Source organism: Sus scrofa, chromosome 13 (assembly GCF_054392235.1).
Source record: "Sus scrofa isolate SSC_HxYL_T2T_F1_AM1 chromosome 13, Sscrofa_HxYL_maternal_Yorkshire_Landrace_v2.0, whole genome shotgun sequence".
Lineage (NCBI taxonomy): Eukaryota > Metazoa > Chordata > Mammalia > Artiodactyla > Suidae > Sus > Sus scrofa.
In genome coordinates this window covers 159,779,277-159,793,299 of record NC_139395.1, presented here as the reverse complement: position 1 = coordinate 159,793,299, position 14,023 = coordinate 159,779,277, and the positions used below count along the sequence as shown (strand labels likewise).

The following is a 14,023-nucleotide window of genomic DNA, read 5'->3' as shown; positions in this document are numbered from 1 at the left end:
ACATGTGGCTGTGAGGACTTAAGTGCAAGGAGAATTCTGGTTACCTACATTCAAGAAGAGCTGATGAAGTATGAGGTTTAAGAGTACATCTTTAGTACTTCTGTACCTTAAAATATTGCCGAGTATTAATTTTTCATCAAGTTGTCATTTTCTCTGACATTTGGTTTTATTAATCAAGGCATTTATCATTAATTTGTAGAAAATATCATAATTAAGCCAAATAAAATAAAATCCTTAAAAGGTTAAAATTAGAAAGCAGGTGAAGTAGAACTTTGACATTACCCTGTTGACATACAGGAGCTTTTTGAAAGTATAAGGAATGAAGTTTTTGCAGTGAGTTTGGTGCCTCAATCTTGGGGCTGGCTGGTTTTTAAAAATGTTATAAAGATTTGATTTAAAGCTCTTTGACAGTTTTGACATTCAGGTGAAAGTACTGCTGCTGCACTTGGAGCAATTTGCATATCCCACTGCTAAACTGAATGTTTGAGGTGTGCACTGGTGTAAAGAAATTAAAAACAAGCTATCACACATGCTTAAGTGTATGTATTCACAAAACTGATGGTTGGATCACACCACCCCATCCCCCTCCAATGTTATCTGTGATTTACTCTTCTATAATAAATTACCCTACCATGTTATTCTCGCTGGAAGATCTAACCATGCATGTAAGAAGCAAAGTAATTACAGCCCCCTCTTGTTTCAGAAACCTTCTTCAATCCCTACGAGCTCTTTATACACAAAGCAACCATACATGTCTATTGTAAATTTCTTGCCTGAGATTCTGGATTTCTAACTATGAGTAGCCACAAAATCTCATCTGCACAGTTTTGCTGTCCCTCCCAACCCCAAATCCTTTTTTTATTTGGTATAGTTAGTGTAAATATCTTCATGAAGAGGAAAAGGTACTGACTTTTTGGCTTTGAGCCAAGGTGTTTATTTAAGAAATGGGTAAGGAATAAAATAAAAAGAGTTCTAAATTGATTAAAAAAAAAAACAGGGGATGGGCCATAATACATTTCCAAATAGAAGGACGAAGGAGTACAGCAACACCCACTTAGCTTGACATATCTGGAGATAAAAAAAAGGGTTCTTTTTTTTAACTTATAATTTCTGATTATTATTTAGGTAGGCATAGAAAAATGTAGTTAATCTGCTAAAGGGAAAAAAAAGGCATAAGCCAGAAAACCTGAGGTCTTTAACATTATGAAACTTTTCCAGAAGATAAAAACCCATTGAAGAAAATATCATTGGATGTTACCTTTAGCCTTCAGTGTCTCAAAGGGCAATCCTTAACACTTCTTTTTGTGTGACTGTAAAAGAGAAATACTTAAAATTAGGAATCTGCCAAGGAAATAATTTAAATTTCCATAATATGACTAGTCATGAGGAATAGGTAGCTGAGTTTGTATATGCCAACTAACAGCCATAATTTTTAAAATAAAGGCTAACAAATTGATTTGTCTATGTAAAGAACAAGTACTCAGTAAATTATCACAAAAATTTACAATCTAAACCACTGTGTGTACAGGGCTTACATGGACAACAGAGTATTTGTTGTAGTATTATTATAAGCTTTCTTAATTTAAAGACATAAATTTTTTACATTTGTATTTTTTTAATTTAAAAAACTACCCTCAAATAGTCTTTAGCCCATTTAATTGTTTATTCTTAATTGCCAGAGATTTTATAAAGATCTACAATGTATAATACTTTGGTGAGTTAGGAAGTAGACAATGATAAAATACAGGCCCTGTCCCCCAAATATGAGTGAAGATGGAGAGATTTTCATAAAAAAGATAATCCAAAGAGAATAAAAAGTAAATGGGTGGAAAAAAACAGAGAGAAGAGTAGGTAACCTGTTCAGTAGAGCTTCAACTGATCTTCAGTGCCTAGTGCACTAATATTAGAACACAGCTTTATTTTTCCTGTCTTAGCAAACAAGGCTAATAAGAGGGTCCTGATCAGATTTGGAGGCAGGGATTTCAAACAAATGGATAAGTCACTTTCAAATTATTTTTTATCCAAATGCATTTGATAGTATAGAATCAAAACTAGGACTGGGAACAGTAAATCAGGCAGGATGCTGAAGTGCCTTAAAAGCCAAATTGGTGAGTTAAAATATAAAAAAGATTGAACTAGAAACGATTCTATTAAAAATTAGGTTTCATATTGTATGTTTTTGGAAAGTAATCTAAATTTGCTATGAAATCTCATTGAGGACCTTGATGTCATATTTATTAATAATCAACAAAGAGATTCAGCCATTTAAATTCTCAAAAGCAGTTTTTCTAACAGAAATGTGTACATAAACATAAGCCAGCCCTGTAAACCAGTACATTTATGGTAAAAGTTCTATTAAAATTAAGAAAGTCTAAGGGTTTTGATTAATTGAATTTTAAGATGCAGAAACAAAAGGAAAACAAAGGATCAAACACCAAACTATACCAGCAACCTGAGTTTATGCTATATAATAGATAAATGAGATCCAGAAAAGGAAGGTAATAGTTCTGCTATAGTCAGGGTACTTGGGTAATAATACCACACTTATTCTGCAACACCAAACTTTGGAAGAGGCCCTGAAAATTAGAATCTGCTAGAAGTTGGGAGTTCCTGGTCATGGCTTAGCGGTTAATGAACCTGACTAGCATCCATGAGGATGCAGGTTTGATTCAGGCCTTGTTCAGTGGGTTAAGGATCCCATGTTGCTGTGAGCTGTGGTGTAGGTCACAGACACGGCTCAGATCCTATGTTGCTGTGGCTCTGGTGTAGGCCGGCGGCTACAGCTCCAATTTGACCCCTAGCCTGGGAACCTCCATATGCTGTGGCCCTAGAAAAACAAACACAAAAGAATCTGTCAGACGTGAGATAATAACCATTAATCATGGAATAGAAGATAACTAGGAAGAGAAAAAATATGTTCAGATTATAGGAATGATGTGGGGAAGAACACTTCGGAGGAAATTTATTTGGCCATATATAATATGTTGTAAAAGTAATTTTTATTTATTTACTGTTTGCTTTCCCTACTAGAACGGAAGTGCCATGAGGTCAGGTCTTGTCTCTTTCATTGAAGGCCCCATTTCCATGAATACTGTCTGCCACATAGTAGGAAATCAGTGAATATTTATTGAATGAAAGAATCAACACCTTGACCAAACTATGAAACAAGCACTAATTCTCTATCTATTTATACATGAAACAACTTAAGCTTAAAGAAATTAAATGTTATGTATTAAACTTTGACCTCTTGCAGCTGCAAACTTCTACAACCATTTTTAATAGTGTTTCACTCAATATTCATTCTAGAAGGAGGGATAAACAATAAGCAAACAAACTGTTAAACTAATAATGTACTATAATTAACACTATGAGGACAAACAAAAGAAGGTAATATAGCACGGAGAGTTACATGGACTGATATTTTTAGATAGGTCTGGACAGGGAAGCTTCTCAGAGAAGGTGATAGGAGTTCCCCTTGTGGTGCAGTGGTTAACGAATCCGACTAGAAACCATGAGGTTTTGGGCTCCATCCCTGGCCTTGTTCAGTGGGTTAAGGATCTGGCATTGCTGTGAGCTGTAGTGTAGGTTGTAGACAAGGCTCGGATCCCGCGTTGCTATGGCTCTGGCGTAGGCTGGTGGCTACAGCTCCTATTAGATCTCTTGCTTGGGAATCTCCATATGCTGTGGGAGTGGCCCTAGAAAAGGCAAAAAGACAAAAAAAAAAAAAAAAAAAGAAAAGAAAAGGTGATAATAACAAAATCCTTGAAGTAAAGGAAAGAGTGAAAAAATATCTGGGGCAAGATGGGCTATTATAAGGCTCGAAGGAGATACATACTACCTTTCTTAGTACTATGGCCTGCACATAGCAAACAGTACTCTCAATAACTATTATTTTATTATGTTGCTGTTCTTTTTAGAAATGGTGAATTCCCTCACTAGATCATAAATTTGTTAAAGAGATCCATTTTTCTTTCCCTACAGCTTCTGAAATAGTACCTAGCAAGAATTCAATAAACATTTAAAGAATTGAAAGTAGGAAGACAATTATCAGTTCATTAACTAGAAAAAAATAAGGAGACCATATGAATATGAAAAGTTACCATATTTCATATGCTTGAGTCAATTTAATTCTGTTAAATCAATTATACTTAATAATCATTTATGAATTACAAAGAAAGAAAAAGGGGAAAATATATAAAATGGCTAGAACCAATAAGTCATAGATTTAAAATAAAAATCAGAAAAAAAATTAAGTTATTAATACTAGGTCATTGCCTTGACCATTTATATGCTCTGTTTGCCTCCATCAGATTAATACATGTTTCCAGTACAAGTAGTCTATTATACAGGTATCTGATTCATTCATGTGTTCCTAACTTAAGCACAGGTTCTGGTATACTGTAAACATTCAATAAATCTTTGTTGAACTGAAATGAACTAAAATTATTTTTATTAGTTCTGGTGATTTAAAGCTAGTTAAATTTTTTAAAAAATAATAAAATAAAATAGGAGATTACAACCAAAACATTAACAAATGTTAAGTTTTGCTCTGCAGCAAAGGAGTAGAGAACAATGTTAGTTTTCACCAAAGATTGAAATATGACACTGTGATAATTGTCATTGAAAGAGACAATCTGTAGAGCAGACTATAGGGACTCCAGAATGGGGTAAATATTACAGGCAGCATTTCCATAGTGTTGAGATAGTTGACTAATTAAAAGACAAAAATAAATTTTTGTTCCCTATGTATTGCCATGCACCAAAATAAAAATCAGATTGATATATACGAATAAGTAAAATAGTCAAAGAGCTTTAAGAAAACATATATATATCCATATATATATATATATATGGATATATATATATAATTTTCTTAACTCTAAGGTAAGAAGGCCTTTTGAAATACATGAGTAATAGTATAAACACAAGCACAAAGACTTGTGAATTTTATTACCTGAAATTAAAAATTTTTATAAGTCCAAAATATCTTGAACAAAATTAAGAGGCCCAGAACAAATAAAAATAAACATTTGTAATGTGTATGTTATACATAAGGTCAATAGTCTTGGAAAGAAAGAAAGAAAACAACTATCTTTTTTTTTCAAATGAACAGGCAATTCACAATAGAAGAAATACAAATTAAGATACATATGAAAAATATTAATCTGTAAATGCAACAAAAGAAATACAAATTAAAATAACCTAAATATTTCATAATAATGAAGTGGTTAAATAAATTATATATGATATAATGATAAGCCTCTATTAAATATGGCAAGTAAAATTTACAATATACCATTAAGCTTAAAAAGGAGGTTGTTAAATGGTAATGATACAAAATAGCAATTTTTAATAATTAGTATATACATAATGTACACAGACTATGCAAATGCTTGGTCATATGCACACATATTATAGATCTATATGTTTGTGGGTTTGCATATGTATTAGAAAAAACAAGTATGATTAAAAAAGCATGCAAGCACCTATGTACTAAATGAATCCTAGTATTTATCTCAGATATTAAGATATGGTAGCTATTTTTCTTCTGCAATTTCCTTCTAAATATTCTATAATAAATACAAATTACTTTTCATAAACATAAAAAGCACTAAAACAAGACGCCTAGTCTATCTTGCAGAAGAAAATTAAATAATACACTGTTAGATTTTTCTGAATCTTAAGAAAGCCATTTGAAAATTTCTCCCTGTTTTATTTTTGGTGAAGGCCATCTCTGCTAGCTGCATAGATTTAAAAAAAAAGAAATAAGGAAAGAAAGAAGAGGAAGTGAGGGAGGGAAGAAAGAGAACAAAAAAGCAAAAAAAGAAAGTGAAAGGAAAGAAAAACAGATTCATTAAAGACGAAAACAAAACACCAAGCACCCATAATGGTATCTATTAGAGTCCTAGAAGTCAAATTTTAAATGTTCACATCTTTGATCAAATTTTCAAAGGAAGGCAAAACCTAGAATGTAGAAAATTTAAGAAGTTTGGAGTTATATTTATACAGTAAGCATACAATTATAAAGAAAACAAATAAAACATGTTATCAATTTTAGTGAAAGGACCACTACAAAGAGACAAATAAAATTTGCCATGAGGACAAATGAAGCATCAGTTCTAGAGGAAGGAGAAGTATAATTTCAAATAAGCAAAAATTCAAAGTAAGCAAATGACATGTTAGGACAAAATGAATAGAAACTGAATAAAGTTTTCCTCTATCAATAATTACAGAAAATAAGTCTTCATCATTAAATAAAAATTTAAATACAAACTTTGGTTGCTCTCAGAAATGCCAGTGAAAACTAATTTATAATCCTTAAAGAAAATCTGAAAGGAAGAACCTGTACATGGTTAAGAGGACAAGGTATATTCTAAGACTAGAAAAAGCTAATGTAGTTCTAGTCCATCCACAATGGTGCTTCCTTAAGGTGGATGTATTCATTCTGGCTTTGAGTATTACCAGAGTTTTTAAATCACCAGAGAAAATCAGGTGCTAAATGGTAGACTTCTCCAAGAAGCCATAAAGTGTCCTGGTTAAACCCCATACTAGAGCCATCTAAAATAAAATCATATTCCATTAAAATAAAGCTCTAGGGTAACAACAAAAAACTATCCACTTGCCTCAGTTATACTTGCTGTTAGGTAGTTTGGTTTCCCTTCCAAACAGAAGGGAAAAGTTCAGAAAGATTACCTACTAAAACTGCTTTTAACCCTAAAATCCAATCAATTTCTTTTCTTTCCTCACTTGTCTCTTTAAAAGTAACCTAAGCACTTTCTTTCATTATGTGCAGCTCTCCTCTATTTTTATTTCCCAATAGCAGAATGCCTTAAATAAATTCTTAAAAACCAACACACCAACAAATAAATAAATTAAAACTCATGACTATAAAAAGTACACAGTCTAACCTGCTTAATTATTAACAGGTAAACAGAATGCATTTCTGAATTATTTACTTAATCTCCTTCAATTAAAAACTTTAAAGTTTTTGAGCTTGGAATGTATACCCTTTCTAAGGATCCATAAAACAATTATTTTAAAATATTCTATTAAGCCATTTTAATAAAAACAATTAAAAACACCACATAAATGTGAATTTAAACATTTGCATAAGTTCATAAGAAATATAATACAGTTTTAAGATTTCAGAGGTCAGTAAAATTCCCTTTCTTCCACCTTCCCCATGTCCTCTTTCAGGTAATTTATTCCACAATATATTTGGACAAAATGAGTAGAAATATTCTGTATTAAATCATATTAATGAGATTGACATAATAATGGTTTTGGAGCAAGTATTTATATAATGCTCTTACTTCTAAGCATATCACAAGAAACATAAAATTATGAAACTATAACAAATGTTAATGATTCTAAAACTAGAACAAGAAGAAAGAATGAGTAGTAAACAAAAAAAATCACTATTTTATCTGGACAAAATACCAGCTCAGCTAAGAATGATTGCTGCTTGACGCAAGTAAACATCGATTACCTGGAATGCTGGTTAATTAAATATTCTGGCTAGCTAAGGGTTCACTGGGGAGAATAAAATTTTTATTTTGATCCTTTTAACGAAAAACCTAAGATATACTATTAGACTTTTCTGCCTCAGTAAATAAGATATACTTTCATCTTCATTGAAGACAAAAAATTTGTACTGCCTCGGAGGATGGCATCTCTTGTGGGATCATAAGATCCTCTGAGATGATAAAAATCAAGAATCTCTTACTCTAGAAAAGTATACATGTTCACAAAATTTAGAATTTAAATTTCCAGGAATCCAAGAACCCAGGTAAAGACCACTTGTCTTCTAATTTTATAGAAGTCTAAATATGTAGTCATAGGCTTATTATTGTCTACCCAGTGACACCACGACATAAGGATGTTTAAAGTTGCTTTTTGAGGACACTCCTAATAATGAATTATTATATTATTATTTGTCTCTGCTTCAAAAAGAAGAGTGTAAAAACAATTCAGATTAATTTTATCTTGGTTAAAGGTTAAACAGTGTCTCCTTTTAGGATAAGTGCACTACCAGTGCTTTGAGCTTTAAAAAAAAAAAAAAATAGTGCTGTTTTCAAATCATTCCACATTCTAGAAGGGGCAATGATTTGTTTATAATTTTGTAACTCTTAGAGAAGGCAACATCAGAGAGAAAGCTGCCTAGTTTTCACCTTTACTTCTAAAACTTATCAGATAACAGCAAAAAACATAAGCATTCCCTATATTCAGTTTTTGTTCTAAGTACTTAAATGCATATTTACTTTTGTAAAATAAACAACTGTAGGAGGTAGCTACCTAGATAGGGGCTATCATTATTCCTATATTACTGATGTATAAACTGAGGCACAAAGAGATTAAATAATTTGCCAAGAAAGATCACCTCTCTACAGAGTGGCAAACCAGGATTCATACCCATCCTGCAGTGTCTGTACTCCTACAAACCATACTACATTTTCAGTTTCAATCCTTCATGAGTTGATGGGTTTTCTTGTTTGGTTTTACATTTAACACAGTCCATCTCTTTACTACCAAGCAAGAAACGGTCACAGTGTTTTGCCAAGACATATCCATTTGGGGAGTTGTTATTAAGTTGCTGACAAAACTGGCACACTTTTGTGGCAGTTATATGCCATTGTCAAATTTCCCAGAGTCAAATACTAAGAAGAAAAATATGACACCATTATCTCAGTAAATGCGGAACCCTACAATAAAAGCTGACCCTTCATTTCGATTTTGGAAATAGTTCTGATGAGATACAAAATTGAATGATTACACATTCTAAGGCCAACCACGGTAACAAGTTAAAATGGCCACATTATCATAATAACAGTTCCCGAAGGTAAGACTGTCTATATTCTTAATTTGTCTATCAAGAGGAACAAACCAGATTATATGATTTTACATTCTAGTCTGAAATAGTTTCTATGAAATGGAAATATTAAAGTAAAATGTATATTTAGTGAGGGCAGGCAAGTAGCTTCAGTGGCCAAACCTGCCACAACATGAAATTCTTCTTGGCTTATCTTTCTCACTGACAATTGAGTGTTTCCAGAGATAGCAATGGATTTATCTCTCAGGAGTTGCTTTTAATGTACCAACTTTTATATTTTGAGTAGTCCCATGAAGAGTAAAGTCAGAAAGAAAGAAGGAAAGGACAGAAGGAAGGAAATAAAGAAAGACAGAAAGGAAGAAAAAGAGAAAGGAAGATGAAAGAATGAAAGAAAGAAAGAAAAAGGAAGGAAGAAAGAAAGGAAGGAAGGAAGAAAGAAAGAGAAAGAAAGAAAGAGAGAGAAAGAGAAAGAAAGAAGGGAGGGAAGGAGGGTAGAAAGAAGGAAGGAAGGAAGGGGGAGGGAGGGAAGGAAGGAAGGAAGAGGGAAAGGAGTGAGGGAGAAAGGAAAGAAATCAATCCCATTATTAAAGTTTGTACAAGAAAGTTTTCAACTATAAAGTTATCACATTTCATTTTTATTGAATTACACCCTACATGTAAATACAATCAAGCAGATACCAATGAGAAGCAAATATAAAAGGGCAAAATAAGGTAGAATGTTCAGAGTCGTGAAAAATGGTTAAGATCAGATATATAGGAAAGAAGGTACAGAATAAGGTAAACACAAATGCAGATGCAAGACTATATAACAAGAAAGAACCTTGGTAACTGAGATAGCTTTTCTTTACTAGACCCAGGGGCTTTTAAGAAGAAATTGCAATGTAGCCAAACCATTTTCTGAGAATGACAGCCTGGTTAAAATAGAAAGTATGCCTGGAATAAAACATCATCCTTGGCTCTTTCTGCCTTTAAATCATCTTAAATACAATGATAATAAAACAAATATTTAGAAATCATCTAGTTTTTATCTTATTTCCTATAATGATTCCCAATCGCTTAAAATATCAAATCCTTTGTGCTTGGTTTTTAAGTCTTCCATAATCTGGTTCCATTATACATCCTTTCTTCCAAATAATGAAGAAACCGTACCCTCTGATCCAATCCAGATAAAATTTTAAACCAATATACAGTGATTCAGCAAATGTTTATTTGGGCCTAAAATGTGTCTACGAGTGTTCATGTAACTGAAATCTATACAATCTTGGAGACAAAGAACCAAATGCCTTCAATTTCTCCAAAACTCTATCTCAATTCCTTCTCCCATTTATTTCTTCTCTTACTCCTATGCAGACACCTATTTATGACCCTCTCTTGTATTCAACAAAGAGTAATTCACATAAAATTAATTCAATCACTTCCATTTTCGTTCAAAACCCTACAGTTTTGTTTAGAAAATATGTTGATTCTTTAGATACCTAACAAAACATACAGAGGATTACCCTGTTTCTATTAACACTCTCCCACAGACACAAAACATAGTAGATCCTAAATTAACACAACACACATAAACACACAAACTGTTTTACTTGATCCAGACACTGTTTTCTTTTTTTTTTTAAGAATCCTCAAGTTTATTTTAAAATTCTCTCCCTTCAACCATCACAGCACATTTTTTTACACTATTATATAGCACATAGTTCTTTGTCTCTTCTGTATGGTATGAGGTGACAAAATACTAGATACTATCTTTTGTAACTGTGTTCACATCATCATGATGGAACAACACATGGTGGAGCTCCATCAGTGTCTTAGTTGAGGGCTGGGTGCATGAATGCAAGAATCTCTTGTAAAACAACCATGGTAGATCAGTGTTCCATGTTTGCCTAACAGTTAAAGTGGCAGGGAATTTGTCCTTGACAAGCATCACTTAATTCTGGTCTTCTTTCTATTCCTTTTTCAGGTCTCAGCTGTTTGGGGCTTTTGAAGTTGTTCTTCTAAAGGCTCTTCCCCAGGTCATTTCATGGTGGCTTCTCCTCATCGTTCAGTCTCAGCTCAAATGGCACCTCATTACTCTTTATCCCACTTCCCACCCTTTTTGACCCAAGTCACTCTTTTATTCCACTATCCAATTTTCTTTTTTTTCCATATGTTATCACTATCTGAAATCATTTTTTAAAATAAACTTATTCATTGTCCATCTCCCCACAATAGGGACCCTATTGGCTTTGCTATAGGCTATTCACTGCCAAATCACTTGCTCTTGCCCATTATGCCTGGCACATAGTAAGCACTCAAATATCTGAAGAATGAATAAACAAATACAAAAAAGGGAATTATGAAGTTAATATTCAAGCCATAAGTATTTATCAAGCACCTACCATTTACAAGGTGAATTTTGTTTTTAGTTGAATTCCAGGCTAAGGAATGCTCTGCTCCCAATATAAGTACATTGGGAGAAATGTCCAAAATAAATTTAATTACATTTTTGAAAAAAAATAGATTGAAAAATAGATCATTACAGAATGAGACCTAAAATGTCTTGGAAATTTAACAACATCGTCTCTCTTAGCCACAGTTCCCTTCACATTCCCCCAATAAACTTATCAATACATATCATCATCAACTTTTACCATATCAAGAACAGTTAAATGGAACTGAGGGCAGTGACACTGTCACATATTTTATTCTGGACCTTTATTGTTGTAACAGATAGGTCAGTGCCCATGAAACATGGAAGATTCAACGCAAGACTAAACCCTAAGTGTAGTATCATGTACAAATTCACTCCCTCCTTTATATAATGTACAAATATTCTACCTATGTCCAGACTTGACAACAATTCTAATGCTTCTAAGGTTAAAAAAATTCATTTAAACCAGGGTTCAGCAAACTTTCTGTAAAAGGCCAAATGATAAATTTATTTTAAGATTTGTAGACCATATGGTTTCTGTCTTAACTACTCAAGTCTGCCATGGTGGCACAAATGAAGCCAAAGGTAATACCCTAAACAAGGATGCTTGCATTTCAATAAAGCTTTATTTATAAAAATAGAGAGTGGGAGCATCAGGAAAATGTAAATCAAAACTACACTGACATTCCCCAGTGTTACCCGTCAGCACCAGCGTCTACATGGTAGGGGAAGCTTCTAGGAACAGCTACTCACCAATATCTATGACCCCAGGGTGAGCTGCAATTGCTTTCTGCCTTTCTGGGAGACTCTCAAAGACCAGAAGGAACTAAGGCCCCCACCCAGGTGGAGGACGGTGACATCATGTTGAGAACTCTAGACTGGTTAGAACCAGAAGGTTGATGATTGAGACCTGGAACACCACTCTGTTACTTCACCACCAACTAACCAGAAGAAAGTCACAAACTCTGCTGTCATCATCCCAAATGTTGTCTTTAAAAACGCTTCCCTGAAAACTAGCAGAGAATTCAGGTCTTTTGAGCATGAGGTGCCTGTTCTCCTTACTTGGCCCTCACCATAACAAACAAGTAAACAAACAAACACAACAAAACCACAATGAAATATCATATCACAATTGTTAAAATGGCTGTTTTCAAAAAGGAAAGAAATAACAAGCCTTGGAGAAAAGAGACTTTTTGTGCACTGTTGGTAAAGAGGTAAATTAGTGCGGCCACTACGGAAACAGATGAAGGTTTCTCAGAAAATTAAAAATAGAGCTACCATATGATCCAGCAATTCCATTTCTGGTTATTTATCTACAGGAAATGAAAATACTAAGAAAGATACTGGCACTCCCATGTTCATTGCAGCATTATTTACAATAGACAAGAGTTGGAAACAACATGAGTACTCATCTATGGATGAATGGAATTTTTAGAAACTGGTTTATATATAAAATTGAGCATTATTCAGCTATTTTAAAAAAAGGAAATCTTGCCATTTGTGACAACAGGAATGGACCTTGAGGGCATTTTACTAAGTGAAACAAGTCAAAGGCAAGTATCATATGATCTCACTTAGATATTACTTATATCTAATGAGATATTATGGAATCTAAAAAAAAAATGTATTCATAGATGTAGAAAAGAAATTGGTTGTTGCCAGAGGTGGGGAGTAGTGGTAGGGAAAATGGTAAAAGTCAAAGAGTACAAATTTCCAGGATTTTTTTCCATTTTTTATTTTATTTTTTATCTCCATTTATTTAAATTTTTTTTATTATACTTGATTTACAAACTCAGGGACACAGAGAACAGACTTGTGGTGGCCAAGGTGGGGGGGGTGGAAATGAGTGGGATAGACTGGGAGTTGGGGGTTGGTAGATGCAAACTTTTGCAGTTAGAGTGGATAAGCAATGAGATCCTGCTGCACAGTACAGTGAACTATATCTAATCACATGTGATGGAACATGATGGAGGGTAATGTGAGAAAAAGAATGTATGTATATGTGTAACTGAGTCACTTTGCTGTACATCAGATATTGACAAACTTCCAGTTTTAAAATAAATAAGTCTTAGGGATGTAATGTACATCATATTGACTACATAGTTAATATTACTGTATAGTATATTTGAAAGTTGCCAATAGTATATATCTTAAAAGTAATCATCACAAGAAAATCGATTATTATTATGTGGGGCGATGGGCATTAATTAAACTTATTATGATGATAATTTTGCAATATATACCTATATTGAAAAATTATGTTATACCCTTGAAACTAATATAACATTTTATGTCAACTATATCTCAATAAAACAAAACAAAACAGAGGGTAAGACAGATCTGTTGACCCTTGATATAAATCCATCAATAAATCCTGTGGAATTTCTATTTAGGGCAAACACAGCAACAAAATATGAATATAAGGGGCATTAGGAGGATTTATATTAGAAGTCACTATGTGACATGCATGTTGCTTTTACATGAATTGTATGAGCATCTGGGGGAGTCAGTGGAGATTATGAGGGACTCAGACTCCTCAGGTCGCCTTTGTCACAGCCAACTAATCCCAATTTGGGGATATTCTGGCACTACATTTTGACCTTAAGTAGATTCCTTATCTTTCCATAAATATTCAATCTATTAGATTATTTGTATCCTAATTTAAAAAATTATTTTTGAAAAGCTACAATTACTTAGTTGAAGTTAAAAATGCATACCTTTTATCCATGCTAATTCTGCAATTCTATTTTAAATAACTATTAATTTTGTCAGACATGATTTGT

General features: G+C 33.1%; 1 protein-coding gene across 37 annotated transcripts in view; it reads right to left on the bottom strand.

The window, feature by feature from the left end:
* The window catches only part of ZBTB20 (zinc finger and BTB domain containing 20), a 792,790-nt gene that overhangs the window by 606,269 nt on the left and 172,498 nt on the right, over positions 1 to 14,023 (bottom strand). For all 37 annotated transcript variants that reach the window (XR_014824816.1, XR_014824817.1, XR_014824818.1 and 34 more), the window contains one exon: positions 1,259 to 1,310. The gene's annotated coding sequence lies outside the window, so the exon portion shown is untranslated. The remainder of the gene's footprint in view (positions 1 to 1,258; positions 1,311 to 14,023) is intronic.